Genomic DNA, 12,614 nt, shown 5'->3' on the forward strand with positions numbered 1-12,614 from the left:
GTAAAGGAAAAATGACATTGAGCTATTATAGGATTGAGAACTGGATCTCACTCTGTGTGTGTGTGTGTGTGTGTGTGTGTGTGTGTGTGTGTGTGTGTGTGTGTGTAAGTGCTGCAGATCCAGGGGTCAACATAATGGGCAAGTGTTGTGAGTTCCTAAAGTTGTTATTTCTGCAAAGGTCATCAGCAGAAAAGTGGCAGCTAAAACCATGGGAGTGCCAGAAGTCACCTAGGAATGTTATCTGGGTAAACTGTAAACATCCTATATTTACTGGGCAAGCTCAAGCAAGAGGCCCACAAAGGAGTCTGACGAGAAAGATGAAACCAGAAGGCAGCCAATCAATCAAGGCTCATATCTGTGGCCCTAGCTACTCAGAAGGCTGAGAGCTAGATTGATTATCCAGTAAAAATTCCAGAGTAGAGGTGTGGCTCAAGTGGTAGAATACCAGCTGTGAGAAAAAAAAAGCCAAGCAAAAGTAGAATGCCCTAAGTTCAAACCTGGGGTCAACATACACAAAAAGGAGAAAAACAGAAAGGATGTTCACTCAATAAAGAGTATGTGAACTGTAAAGGGCTTAGTAAAGTATTATTTAAGTTTCACTTGTAATTCCAAATTCCTGCACCTCCGCCCCTTTATGTCTAAAGTCACTTTAACAATCTGATCTCAGTTTCTAAAGGACGGGGACATTTTTCACCCTAGTGAATGACCTGACTAGTATCTTTTTATTTTTTTTTTATTTTAAAGATGTTTGTTTTTTATTGTCATTACTGATATTGTTATTATTGATGTGCAGAGGGATTAGAGTAACATAAGTCAGGTAATCCATACATTTTTTTTCGGACGTCACCTTTTCCTTTACTCTCTCCCACTAACTAATAGCTTACGTTAAGACAGTGCTTACGATGGAATAAAACCATTCTCTTTCTCTCTCTACCTTTCTGTGTGTGTGAGAAAGAGGGAGTATATGTGTGTGTGTGTGTGTGTGTAAGTGGGGTGTGTGTATGTGTGTGTGTCCAAATCTGGCTCTCCTAACTGGATCATGCTACCCAGGGCCAGGGGCTGGACAGTGGCTCATCATCAGATCTCCTAGCATGGGAACACACTGGATCAAAATGCATTCAACTGAATTTTCTGCTGTTCTATCAGCTAAGCTCTTCTATATGCTCTCAGAACATGAAGGTACTGCTTATAGGGAAACAATCTGTTTTCTTCTCACTAACCCCTGTTGTTCCTTTGAACAATATGTTCTCACAGGACTGTTTTTATTCCAAAGTTAGCATCAAGGCTTCCAAAGTTAATAAGCAGAGCTCTTAACCTAACAAAGGCCAAACCAAACCAGCTGTGGTAAGATCTGGACAGCATCTATAGCATCGTGTAATTCAGGGTTTAGAGAGACCTCTGGGATGATGGAGTTGATATGAGTCAAGTCTAGCCCTTCATCTATAAGAGAGTAACAAAGATTTAGAAAGTCTCCAAAAAAAAAAATGTCCATTCACACAGCTGGTTAATGGCAAGGCTTGGATCTGAGCCAAAAACCCAGACATTGGGTCCTTGCACAAACCCATGGCTTCCTCCAAAACTGAGTTCATCTATAAGCCTAGATAGAGTACTGTGCCTAATGTTGCATTACACATGAAACCTAACTAGAGCTGCAGAAGGACTTCAAATCCCCTGGCTGTACGTGAGGACACAAATGGGTGACTAAATGACTGCTGATTGCCTCTGTGCAACATTTCATCTAACACTCCAATAATTCACATGCTAATATTCAAATCAACATTCATTATGACACATTTGTGGGGTACCCCAGACTCAGAGCTTACACTCTTGTTTGAGAATCCTGCAAACCACCCTCTTTCTTTAAGACTGTCACTTTAGAACAACAGGAGAAGAAGCAATAACACCAACAAACGAACATGCAAACTAATAACTACAGTAAAACCAAGAGCAACCTTAAAATGATTCATATGTGGAAATGGGGGAGCATGATGAAAGAAAGGGGTGACACTGATCAAGATGCATTGTACTCATAAACTAACATGTTGAACTGAAACCCCTTTGACAATTACTTAAAGGTAATAAATAAATTTAATAAATAAATAAAATGATGGATGGCTCCAGTTTAACTCTCACCTGAAGTTCTAATCTTCCATGACATTATAATCTCTCCAGTGACAAATAAATCTAGTGTCACAAATAAAAGATTGTTACTCCAGTCAAGGAAAGATTCTATTTCTAGAAAATGTGTCTTAGGGAAAGGCACAAAATAGAAAAATCCCTTTTGTTCTCACATTTTGTAATACTAAGAAAAATGCTACACATTGTCTTCTTTTAAGAGCCAAACACCTTGCAGAATACTTTTTTCACATACACCATTCCTAATGAATGTCTGTAAGTAACAACTCCTCAAAGAAGGAATTATTCCCAGCTCACCAAAATGGAAAAGCTAATTTAGAAAGGTTAAGTAAATTGCCCTCTGTGTTTGTAGATAGTGACAGGACCAAACTTTCTGATAGGTGAGCTGAAGGATAAAATCATGGGAAGCCTGCAGCCTGAAGGGATGTTGACTGGCTACAGGTGATTTGACAGTGTGTTTGATGCATGAATAATACCAGTGGAAAACCTTGGTTGAATGGTTTGTTTTTATGCTATGTCCAAAGACACAGGATTAGGAGTGTTTGACCTTTTACATTAATTCCTGTTCGAAAATACAGTCTCTTTATGTACTTAGGGAAGAAACTCCTGGTTCCCTTACTGAAACGGAGTGCCTCCTGATTTTCTGCTATCTACCCCGGGGATGTGCCCCCTTGTCTATTTTCCTGTAACTCTTTTCAGTTTGCCCTGGGATAATTTGAATATATAAAGTAGAGGTGGGAGAAAACAGCTGGAACTTACCGACATCTGTCAGTTAAACTCATTCCTCACCCCATGGTGGTTGTAATGTGGGGGTCAGATCTGGCCAGCGAAAGAGGGCAGAAGCTGACTCTATCTCCACTATCTCCCCAGCCCCCCTGCTCAGAGGCCTGAGAAGATTCCCTCTCCCTGCAAACAATAGTGCCCCATACTCCCTGAATCAGCATGCCAATTCTTGATGGGCATGCCTGGATTCCTACAGGAAGGGAAGCCCCATCCCTAGGTAATGGGTGTTCCTGAATCCCAAGAGACAGGGGCAGGCATATGGCCTATAGGTTACTGAACCTGTCTGTCAAGTGCTTGGAACTGGGAGTTTCCTGTGACCCAGCTCCCTGGCCTGACCCTATTTACCGGCAGGCCAGCTCAGACACCATTACACCATGCCACGTGTTCGAGTCTGGTGTCTGTCATCCCCATGGCATCCCAATTCAGCTCTCTATTGGAGCTGAATTGGTTTGTTGGTACTTGGGAATCCTCCGGAAGTAAGTCTCTGTGCCACTGTCCTGTTTTGTGCTATGTTTTTCTGAAACCTGGGACCGGTCCATCCGGAACTTCACCAATAAATTCATCTTTTTACTTAAGACTGTCTTTGAGTGGTGGGCTCTTGGAGGGATGGGGGTCCCCCCGCTCCAACCCCATTTCAGTGGTAATTAGAAGATGATTTAATAAACAATATTCAAGATATCACTGCATGGGCATCTTTTCATCCATTGCCCCAAATCTACTGGTCAGAACCTGCATAAAATGAGATATTTAAGCTCCTAGTCCTATTCCCAGTCCTCTCATGAGGGTCTGGCTGCCATAGCGCCAGGGTCCTTCCTATAATTAATGCCTTAGCAACCATTGAGTGCTACCTGCATGCAGGTCACACACACACACACACACACACACACACACACACACACACAATGAGCATGTTCTCCATCTCAGCAACACTTTATCCAGATGTTATTTTATAAAGGTAGAAACCTCCTAAAGCACTCAGGAATTAAGTAACTACCCCTAAATCACAGTTAAGAAATGCCAGAGCCAGGATAGAAATAAGCATCTATCAGCTGCAAAAGCCCTCTCCTCTCCCCAACGCACAGGAGATCTTCCTGAGTTCCCACTCATACTCCTGTGACTTAGGATATCACTTCTAACTTCCCCTTTCTTTGAAATCTTATTTGATATTTTCTCTTCTCTCATTTGTACTCTGTGTTGTCTATCCTGAGAGTATAATACTTTTATCTCTCCAGGAGACAACTAGAAGGGAATCTATCGTCCATCACTGTAGCAATGCTTGCCCTCAGCTGGGTGACAGTGCCTCACTGTTGCTCTTGGAGAGCTAGCCATTTCAGAGACAGAGATTTGTTGTGTGCAGTGACTTAGAATTGTGGGGTATAAGCTGATCCCTTTGAAAGCATCATAGGACACAAGGAGAGCTTGCCTGTGACTCAGAACACTTGGGTTTTCATTTTGGCCCTGCTACAGATTGCTGTGTGACCTTGAGGATAGGATTGAATGTCTCTGAATCTCTTTTGTAAAACATGGGGCCTAGGCTTGTTCATCTAGAAGAATGCTCAGCAATGTGATGCAGGCACCAAGTGGAGAGTTAATTCCATGACCATTTTTAAGAGGCTTTGCAATATTTAGAACAGGTTTTAAATAAGTAGCAGGTGCTGCTTCACACCAAGGTGGCTGAAATAACAACTCGCCTCTGACTTGGGCTATGTTCCATGAGGACAGAGAAACGGGCAGAGCTGTGTCACCTGAGTCTTGATATAAATGTTGATTAAAAATGCATGCCCTACCAAAGCAGGACACCTAGTGAATTAGTGATGGCCCAGGATGTCTACCTCGCAGAGCTGACAGGGGTAAGGAGCAAGGGTGTAAACAGAGCCTGTGGAAGGGAAGTCCTTCATCACCTGGCATTTGGGTGTCACCATGGTATAGCAGCCTGCCACCAAGTATTAGGAGACCATGTTTCATTGCACAGAAGTGGGGACTATGCTCTCAAAGCACCAGAGCCCAGGCAGGCCAACCCCTAGCCTTCTGGGTCTGGCAGAAAACAGCAAGAAGGGCACCTTTGTGGAGGTGACAAAGTAGCCTGTCCTCTAGAAGCAGCCAGGAGCCTCTGCAGCATGAAGGCTCTCTCTGGCACAGCTGCTGCAAAGCTGTTTTTCTGTCTGGAATCATCAGCAGGTGCCTCTTATGGATCTCACACCTTCAGAAACCCAGCTGAGCTTTGCAGCTGCAGAGTCAGGAGAAAACCCCTGGGAGTGGCCAGTGCCTGCTCCATAAGGTGGGCCCTCCTGTTCCCTCTACAGAATTCATGTGGGACTATGGCCTAGGGCATGCTGGGAACCAGTTTTCCCCTTGGCATCTCATGTCCTGGATAAGTCTTGTCAAGAAGCTGGGTAGGGACAGTCTGCACGCTAGCCATGCTGATAGTGAGGAAGCCCTAGCAGTGGAGAAAAGAGTGTGGGCGTGATTTGGTATGAGGAGAAGCATGTCAGACCGCTCCAGGCTGAGCCAGGTGTCTGGGACATCCTGCCAGCAGGTGAAGAGCCTTGCATCATGAATTGAGGGGACATCACAGAAGGGAATGGAAACTTGGAGGGTGGAGGCGTTCATATATGAATATGTGGCTGAGAGGGACAACCCATCATTTTATATCTTTAGTTGAGATGCTGTCACCTGTGCTAGGTTGCTTTTTAGTTATTGGAGGGTACAACGTTGACTATGACTGTTACATACAATGTTTGCAAAACAACAACAACAAAAAAAAAAAACCTTTAAGGTCATTGTTAAAAGAACAAGCAGGGGCTGGAAATGTGGCTTAGTGGTAGAGTGCTTGCCTAGCATGCACGAAGCCCTGGGTTTGATTCCTCAGTACCACATAAACAGAAAAGGCTGGAAGTGGCACTGTGGCTCCAACAGGGCAGGACTAGAACTTAATGCTATGCTCTAAGAAAGGCCTCTAGGCCAGACTGGAGGAAAATTCAACACCCTGAGTAGCCTAGAAAGTCCCAAGACTGGGGACTGGGCATATATGGCCTAGTGGCAAGAGTGCTTGCCTCCTGTACATGAAGCCCTGAGTTCGATTCCTCGGCACCACATATATAGAAAACAGCCAGAAGTGGCTCTGTGGCTCAAGTGGCAGAGTGCTAGCCTTGAGCAAAAAGAAGCCAGGGACAGTGCTCAGGCCCCAGGACTGGCAAAAAAAAAAAAAAATGCAGGCCAGGCACTGCCTCTAATCCTTACTACTCGGTAAAGGAAACTAGCCCAGGGAAGATAGGGAAGACAAATGGGAGAGGTGTGGCTTAAGTGGTAGAACACAAGCTTTGAGGAAAAAGGCCTCCTGAGAGCACAGGGCCCTCAGGTTGAGGCTCTCTCTCTCTCTCTCTCTCTCTCTCTCTCTCTCTCTCTCTCTCACACACACACACACACACACACACACACACACACACACACACACACACGGGGCAACAGTCAAGCCTCAGTAGCTTCCAAGATCTTTCCTGCTGAGACGGCTTCACTGGTTCCTCTAGGCAGAATGAGAACCCTCAACCATACCACTCATTCCTCCTCTACTAATCCAGACATGTGGGGTCCATCTGCTTTCTTTTTCATTGTCCCTGAAATCTTCTCTGTCACCTACTAGATAAATCAATAAATGAATAAGCAAATAACTAGAAGAATTAATCATCAATCTTTCTACTATACTACAAATCCTTTGTAAAAATTATCTCCATATCCCTATACCAATGCCTGACATACAGTAGCCGCTGAATAAAAGCTTTTAGATAAGGTGAACATTTTCATTACCAACAGAAGGCAGTTTACTCTCTGGCAGTCCTGGAAATCATTTACTCCTCCTCACACCCTCCCACCCCCATCCCTTCATTTCTCAACTAAAATCTAGATGGAATTCTAGAGTGTTCTCTTGACAAGCAATATATTCAATTCCCCCTCCAAAATCACATGAGAAAATCTTGTTGTTGTTGCTGTTTTTTTGTTTTATTTAGGTTTTGGCTAACAATCAAGCAAGACAAAATGTCTAGCTCCCTCCAACAGCAGGAAAATAACTCAGGGCAGAGGGTGGACATGGCATAGGGAAGGAGAAAATGTCTACCTCTTGCAGTCAAATTGAGGAGCTCATTTATAAAGAAATGGTGTGCTGGGAGGATCATAAATACAAATTTCTAGGCCTTCCAGGCTCCCCTGTCATCTCCTCTGGAGAGGACATAGCTCGCAGGACAGCACCTCCACCATCCTATCTGCATAATAGACATAATTACTATTATTAGGGTGAGTGACAGCAACACTATCATTAAAAATGTTGCATAATCCTACTTTCTTGTTTCTCCTGATGGTTAAATTCTGATCATTTCCATGGCCCCTTGAAAGGGTCCAGGTGTCTGGTTTCTCTGTCACCTCTTACCTTGTTCTATTCCCTGTCCCCCTGTACTACTACTCCTTCCCATCCCCATACCCACTCTCCACTGAGTCCAGTATTCTGTGGGACCCAACCAAGTCTCTCCTTTACTGTTTGATTTTGAGGTTGTGACATCTTTAGGAAATAGAGTCATTACTCACCACCACCTACCACAGAGGACTGGACTTTCTAGCCTGGTGCTGGCATGACTGCCTCATAAGGGCTTCTGGTTAGGAAACCCACTTCTTACCCAGAGCTCTTGGCTCTGGCTCTTTGGTGCTTGGGAACAGAACTTTAAGTGGTTGTGTTTAAAGACTTCCCTGTGGTAGAGAAGCATGAAGCAAAGACTGGCCTTTTGCTGGAAGTTAAGACCAGCTCTAAAAAGCAGGGAGTCTGAAATGCCAAATCCAGATGTTCATAGAAATCAAATGCAAGCTGGTGGTCATGCCTGTCATCTTAGCAACTCAAGAGGCAGAGATGTAAGGATTGAGATGTAAAGCTAGCTCCAACAGAAAAGTCCAAGAGACTCTTTCTTTCCAAAACAACCAGCAAAATGTCAGGGGGGAGGGCTGGGAATGTGGCTTAGTGAAAGACTGCTTGCTTAGCATGCATGAAGCCCTGGGTTTGATTCTTCAGTACCACATAAACAGAAAAGGCCAGAAGTGGCACTGTGGCTCAAGTGGTAGAGTGCTAGCCTTAAGCAAAAGCTCAGAGACAGTGTCCAGGCCCAGAGTTCAAGCCCCAGGACTGACAAAAAAGTCAGGCTAGAGATGTGGTTCAAATGGTAGAGCACCAGCCCTAAGCAGAAAAAAAAAAAAGCCAAGTGAGAGCAGGAGGTCCTAAATTCAAGCTCCAATACCAGCACACATAAATATGTACAGCTACACACGAACACCATACTAAAAGAATTACAATATTGCCCTTTGCATTTGTGTCTTGGAACTTCCATTTCTACACATTATCAGAACTTGACTGACCTAAAACAACAGGAAGTCCCTGAGGAGGGTCCTTCTCTGTGTCTTTGCTTTGGGTAATTCCTGACAATCCTTGTTCTCTTTTGGTTATGCCTCATCTCAACCTGTATTTTCACATGGCTCTCCTCTTGGCATGTCTCTGCATGTCTTCACCTCCTTGTAAGGACATCACTCATAGGGTATAGACCCTACTTTAATTCATATGATCACATCTGAGTTACATCTGCATACATTCCATTCCAAATCTGAGGTTCCAAGTAGCCATGAACTTGGGGGTTGAGAGGGGAACACAGAAACATAGAAAGATAGATTTTTTTTAAACATTTTCTCAAGGGGAGATGGGGGGAAAATGAAGGAGGAGGTAACAAGCCAGATAAGAAATGTACTCACTGCCTTACGTATGAAACTGTAACCCCTCTGTACTTCACTTTGACGATAAAGAAATTTAAAAAATACATTTTCTCAGCCAAGCTCCAGTGGCTCATGCCTGTAATCCTAGGTACTTAGGAGGCTGAGATCTGAGGAGTAAAGTTTGAGGCCAGCCCAGGGAGAAAAGTCCATGAGATTCTTATCTTCAATTAATCAAAAAAAATTTTTAATAGAGCTGTAGCACAAGTGGTAGAGCACCAGCCTTGATTGCAAAAGCTAAAGGGCAGCACCCAGGACCTGAATTCAAATCCCAATACTGGCACACGTTAAAACACACACACACACACAAAAAAAAAAAAATAATAATAATAAATAAATAAATAATTTATCTTGATTTCTTCATATTCTTTCCCATAACTTTTAATTTGTGGAGAGAAGGGAAGCAATGAAAGGCTGTGTTTTAGTTTGGGGAGTCCCATTCGATTTCAAAGTTTTCACCTAACTCATTTAAATGTGGGAACCTTCAAAGTTTTCTAACAACCCTGGACTCTCGTCATCCCAGGGCACACATCTGCCCAGTGGAGAGATGTGCTTTCCTTCTGGCCTCCCTTCCCCCAAATCCAGGGACTGCCTTGGGTGATCATGACTCAGTTATCATGACTAGAGACGTTATGCTGGCAGCTGGAGACAGGAAGGGTGTTCAGCACCCTGCAGTGCCCAGAATTATCCTTCACAACAAAGAAATATGCAGCCCGAGCATGAATGGTACCAAGGTCAAGAGGCTCAGCACCAGCAAATCTCCTTAAAACCACACTTTGATCCTGTTTTGCTCCTGCTCAAATGGCTGCACATTTTATCTTTGAGAATTTGAGCTCCGTGGCTTTTCAGACTTTCTAGAACTTTTCCCAATCTCCCTTTCCTGTCTTTTCTTACTACTTACAAACCTTCCTACCCACTATAATGGACCTGAACACACACACACACACACACACACACACACACACACATACACACACACACACACACACACAGCTCAAGTCCTCTAGAGTTTACCCCTGGTTAAAATAGTTGCTCTCAGGTTCATCTCTCAACCTCAAGCCTTACCTGCTCTGCCTCCTTCTAGAACTCTCTGAGACCAGTCCTCTCAGTTTCACCCAGCCTTCCTTTCCACCTCACTCAGTGCCTTCCTGCCATGAGGGTATCCTCGCTGTCCCAGCACTGTATCCCACTGTCATAAGCTCCTTTCCACCTACCTGAGGACAGGAACTTGGGTCAGTTTGCACATCAATATAGCCCAACCCTGAGAGTTCAACTCAGAAATTGAAATTCAATACATCTGATGAGTGTGCTAACTCATCCCTGTGCTGTTACTTAACTCTCAGACTACATCTCTCAATCTCAAGAGCAGAGCTGCCCTGCCCTCAGGAACAGCATTGTGTATTGGGCCATGTCTACTAATCATGCAATGGATGAATAATTGCCTGCCACAAATTTAATATCCACACAGCTTCTGTTCTAGTAATTTCTAGATTTACACTCTATAGCAGGCTCACTTTAGAGATAATCCTAAATGGTTTGGTGGTGGAAGAAGGAAGCAGAATTCTGATTGATTATACTACTTGGTGGGGGCTACATTCTGAGAAAGATTTGAAAATTGCTGTCCTAATATCCCTCATTTATCATCACTAGGCCTTTATACTCTCTAGGAATAAATTTCCATTGGTCCACTAATCCATCCAGTTCTTGAAGAAACCTGACAGGTAGCCTCCCCACTACCACTAGAGTTGGCTTCCCTGGGTCACATGTGAAAGATCACTGGACTTACCAACAATTTAACCATCATTCCCTTCAGTCCCCTGTAGTAGAGAGGCCATCTTCTAGTGTCCTGTGTTCTCTTCACCCGTGGCTGTCAAATTTTCAGGTGGGACATCCATCCATTTGAGGACTACATTTTTCCAGACTCCCTTTGTGCTTAGGTGTGGCCAGGAGAGAAAGTTCTGAACCCTAGGATATGAACAGAAAATGTATATGCAGTTAAAATGAGTGCCTTTCTCTTTTCCTCTTCTGGCTTAAATATGGATATAGTGATGTTCGCTGTGCAGATGGGGATGATAGCCAAAATGGCAGAACAGTGACATACAAGGTGGCTACGTCAACATCACAGCTGCCATGCAGCCCTGCGAGAGGTCAAGAACAGTCTTTGTTTTCTACTTTTCTCACAGCACTAGCCACCTCCATGTTACCACACCAAGGTCTTCAAAGAAGTGTTGTGCCCACATTGTTCAATAAGATCAAAAGGAACTGTGGAGGCAGAGCCAGTACCCCTGCGAGTTGTGCTTACTTCAGCCTCCTCTACCACCCAAGCTTCTCTTCAGAGACCTGTCCTTGGCTTTCTCCACTTCAAGCCTTGCCCTTGCCCTTGAGCAGTGATTGTGTATACAACACAATCTGAATACTGGATATTTTGAGAGGCTCTGAGCAGGCTTATCTTCAATGCTTTTTACATTCCCAGGTGGAACTCACCCCCACTTCTTTTTCTCAGGTTTCCCTGAGGTTTCATGTACCAAGCAGAAGTACATAGTTCCTTTGGTCCAGCCTTCAAGAAGACTCCAGAATGTGTGATCTGAGCTTTCCACTATGGTTGTTTTCAGGTTATTAGAGACCATCAAACATTAATACTCTTTAGTGATAGCAAAGGCTTTCAAGTGGCCTCCACTTACCTCCTCCCATCCAGTACTTGTTGAAAATAGATAATCAAATTGTCCCTAGGTGGCCTAAATTAATGCAGCTAGGAGAACAGGTGGGGTCAGTCTATTTACCCATCCAAGGGACATTCAGAAACTGCTCAGGTACTCTCTCAGACATGGAGAGTTCACATCAGTAAACTCATTTTTGCTAGAAGGAGACAGGTGGGGAGAAAATGAGGAACAGAAGGAAGGAAGGAGAAGAAAACAGATAAGGCCAGTCCTAGGGCTGAAGGTCTGGGGATGGTGTTAGGAAAATGGAGGAGAACAGAAAAGGATTAGGCCAGACTGGATCATCAACAGGTGAGGACTGTTTATTGAGGAACAGCGAGGGGCATAGACCTTCCCACGGGATTGGAGGTTGTGTGAGGGACTGGATTTTGGGGTAGGCTTATATAGGGCTTAACAAGGAAGCAGAAAATAGAAAATGGGTTATGGCCTCTTCGGGGCCCAGGTCGATGTCCTTGGCCAGGCTCACAGTGGCATGCTCCACCTGGGGTGAGGGACTATTGTCCCCTGGGGACAAGGGTGGTGTCCTTGGCCCAGTCCTGGATGGAGTAACCTGCCTGAAGACAAGCATGTGGTCAAGCCTGTTCCTATGCACCTGGTGTCTTGCTTGACTTGGGGGAATAAAGAGGAATCAGTTCGTCAGATGGGAGCAGCAGGTACCAAAGTACTGCATATGTTGAGGGGCAGACAGAAGATACTATAGTGATAGGAACGTGGGTTCAGCCTATCTCCTCAAAAGTCCACAGTGAACAGTGTCGGTGACTAATGCCTATCTAGCCACTCGGGAGGTTGAGATATGAGGATCTAAAGATCTGAGAATCGTGGTTTAAAGGGAGCCCGGGGGAGATAAATCCTCCAGATTCTTTTTGTAGCATCCTGGCCACTCAGGTGGGACTGGAACCCACAAGCTGGTATACTGGCCACCCCAGTGGGACTCAAACACATAGCAATAAAGTCATCAGCACTCAATCAGGGTAGGAGTCTTTATTTAGCTGCCTGCAGAGTCCATCCCTCACCATCAGGATGGTGAAGAACAGCACCGGGCCTCAGTAAGGCTGGGTTCTTAAAGGCAAAAATCACATGTACCACATGCAGGTGGTCAGGCAAGTTAGGCAAAGCAAACAAGAAGTTTACAGAGGCAAGATTTTTGCAGTTAGGCTAGCAGGATATTAACTTAACTTTTAA

This window comes from Perognathus longimembris, chromosome 3 (genome assembly GCF_023159225.1).
Source record: "Perognathus longimembris pacificus isolate PPM17 chromosome 3, ASM2315922v1, whole genome shotgun sequence".
Lineage (NCBI taxonomy): Eukaryota > Metazoa > Chordata > Mammalia > Rodentia > Heteromyidae > Perognathus > Perognathus longimembris.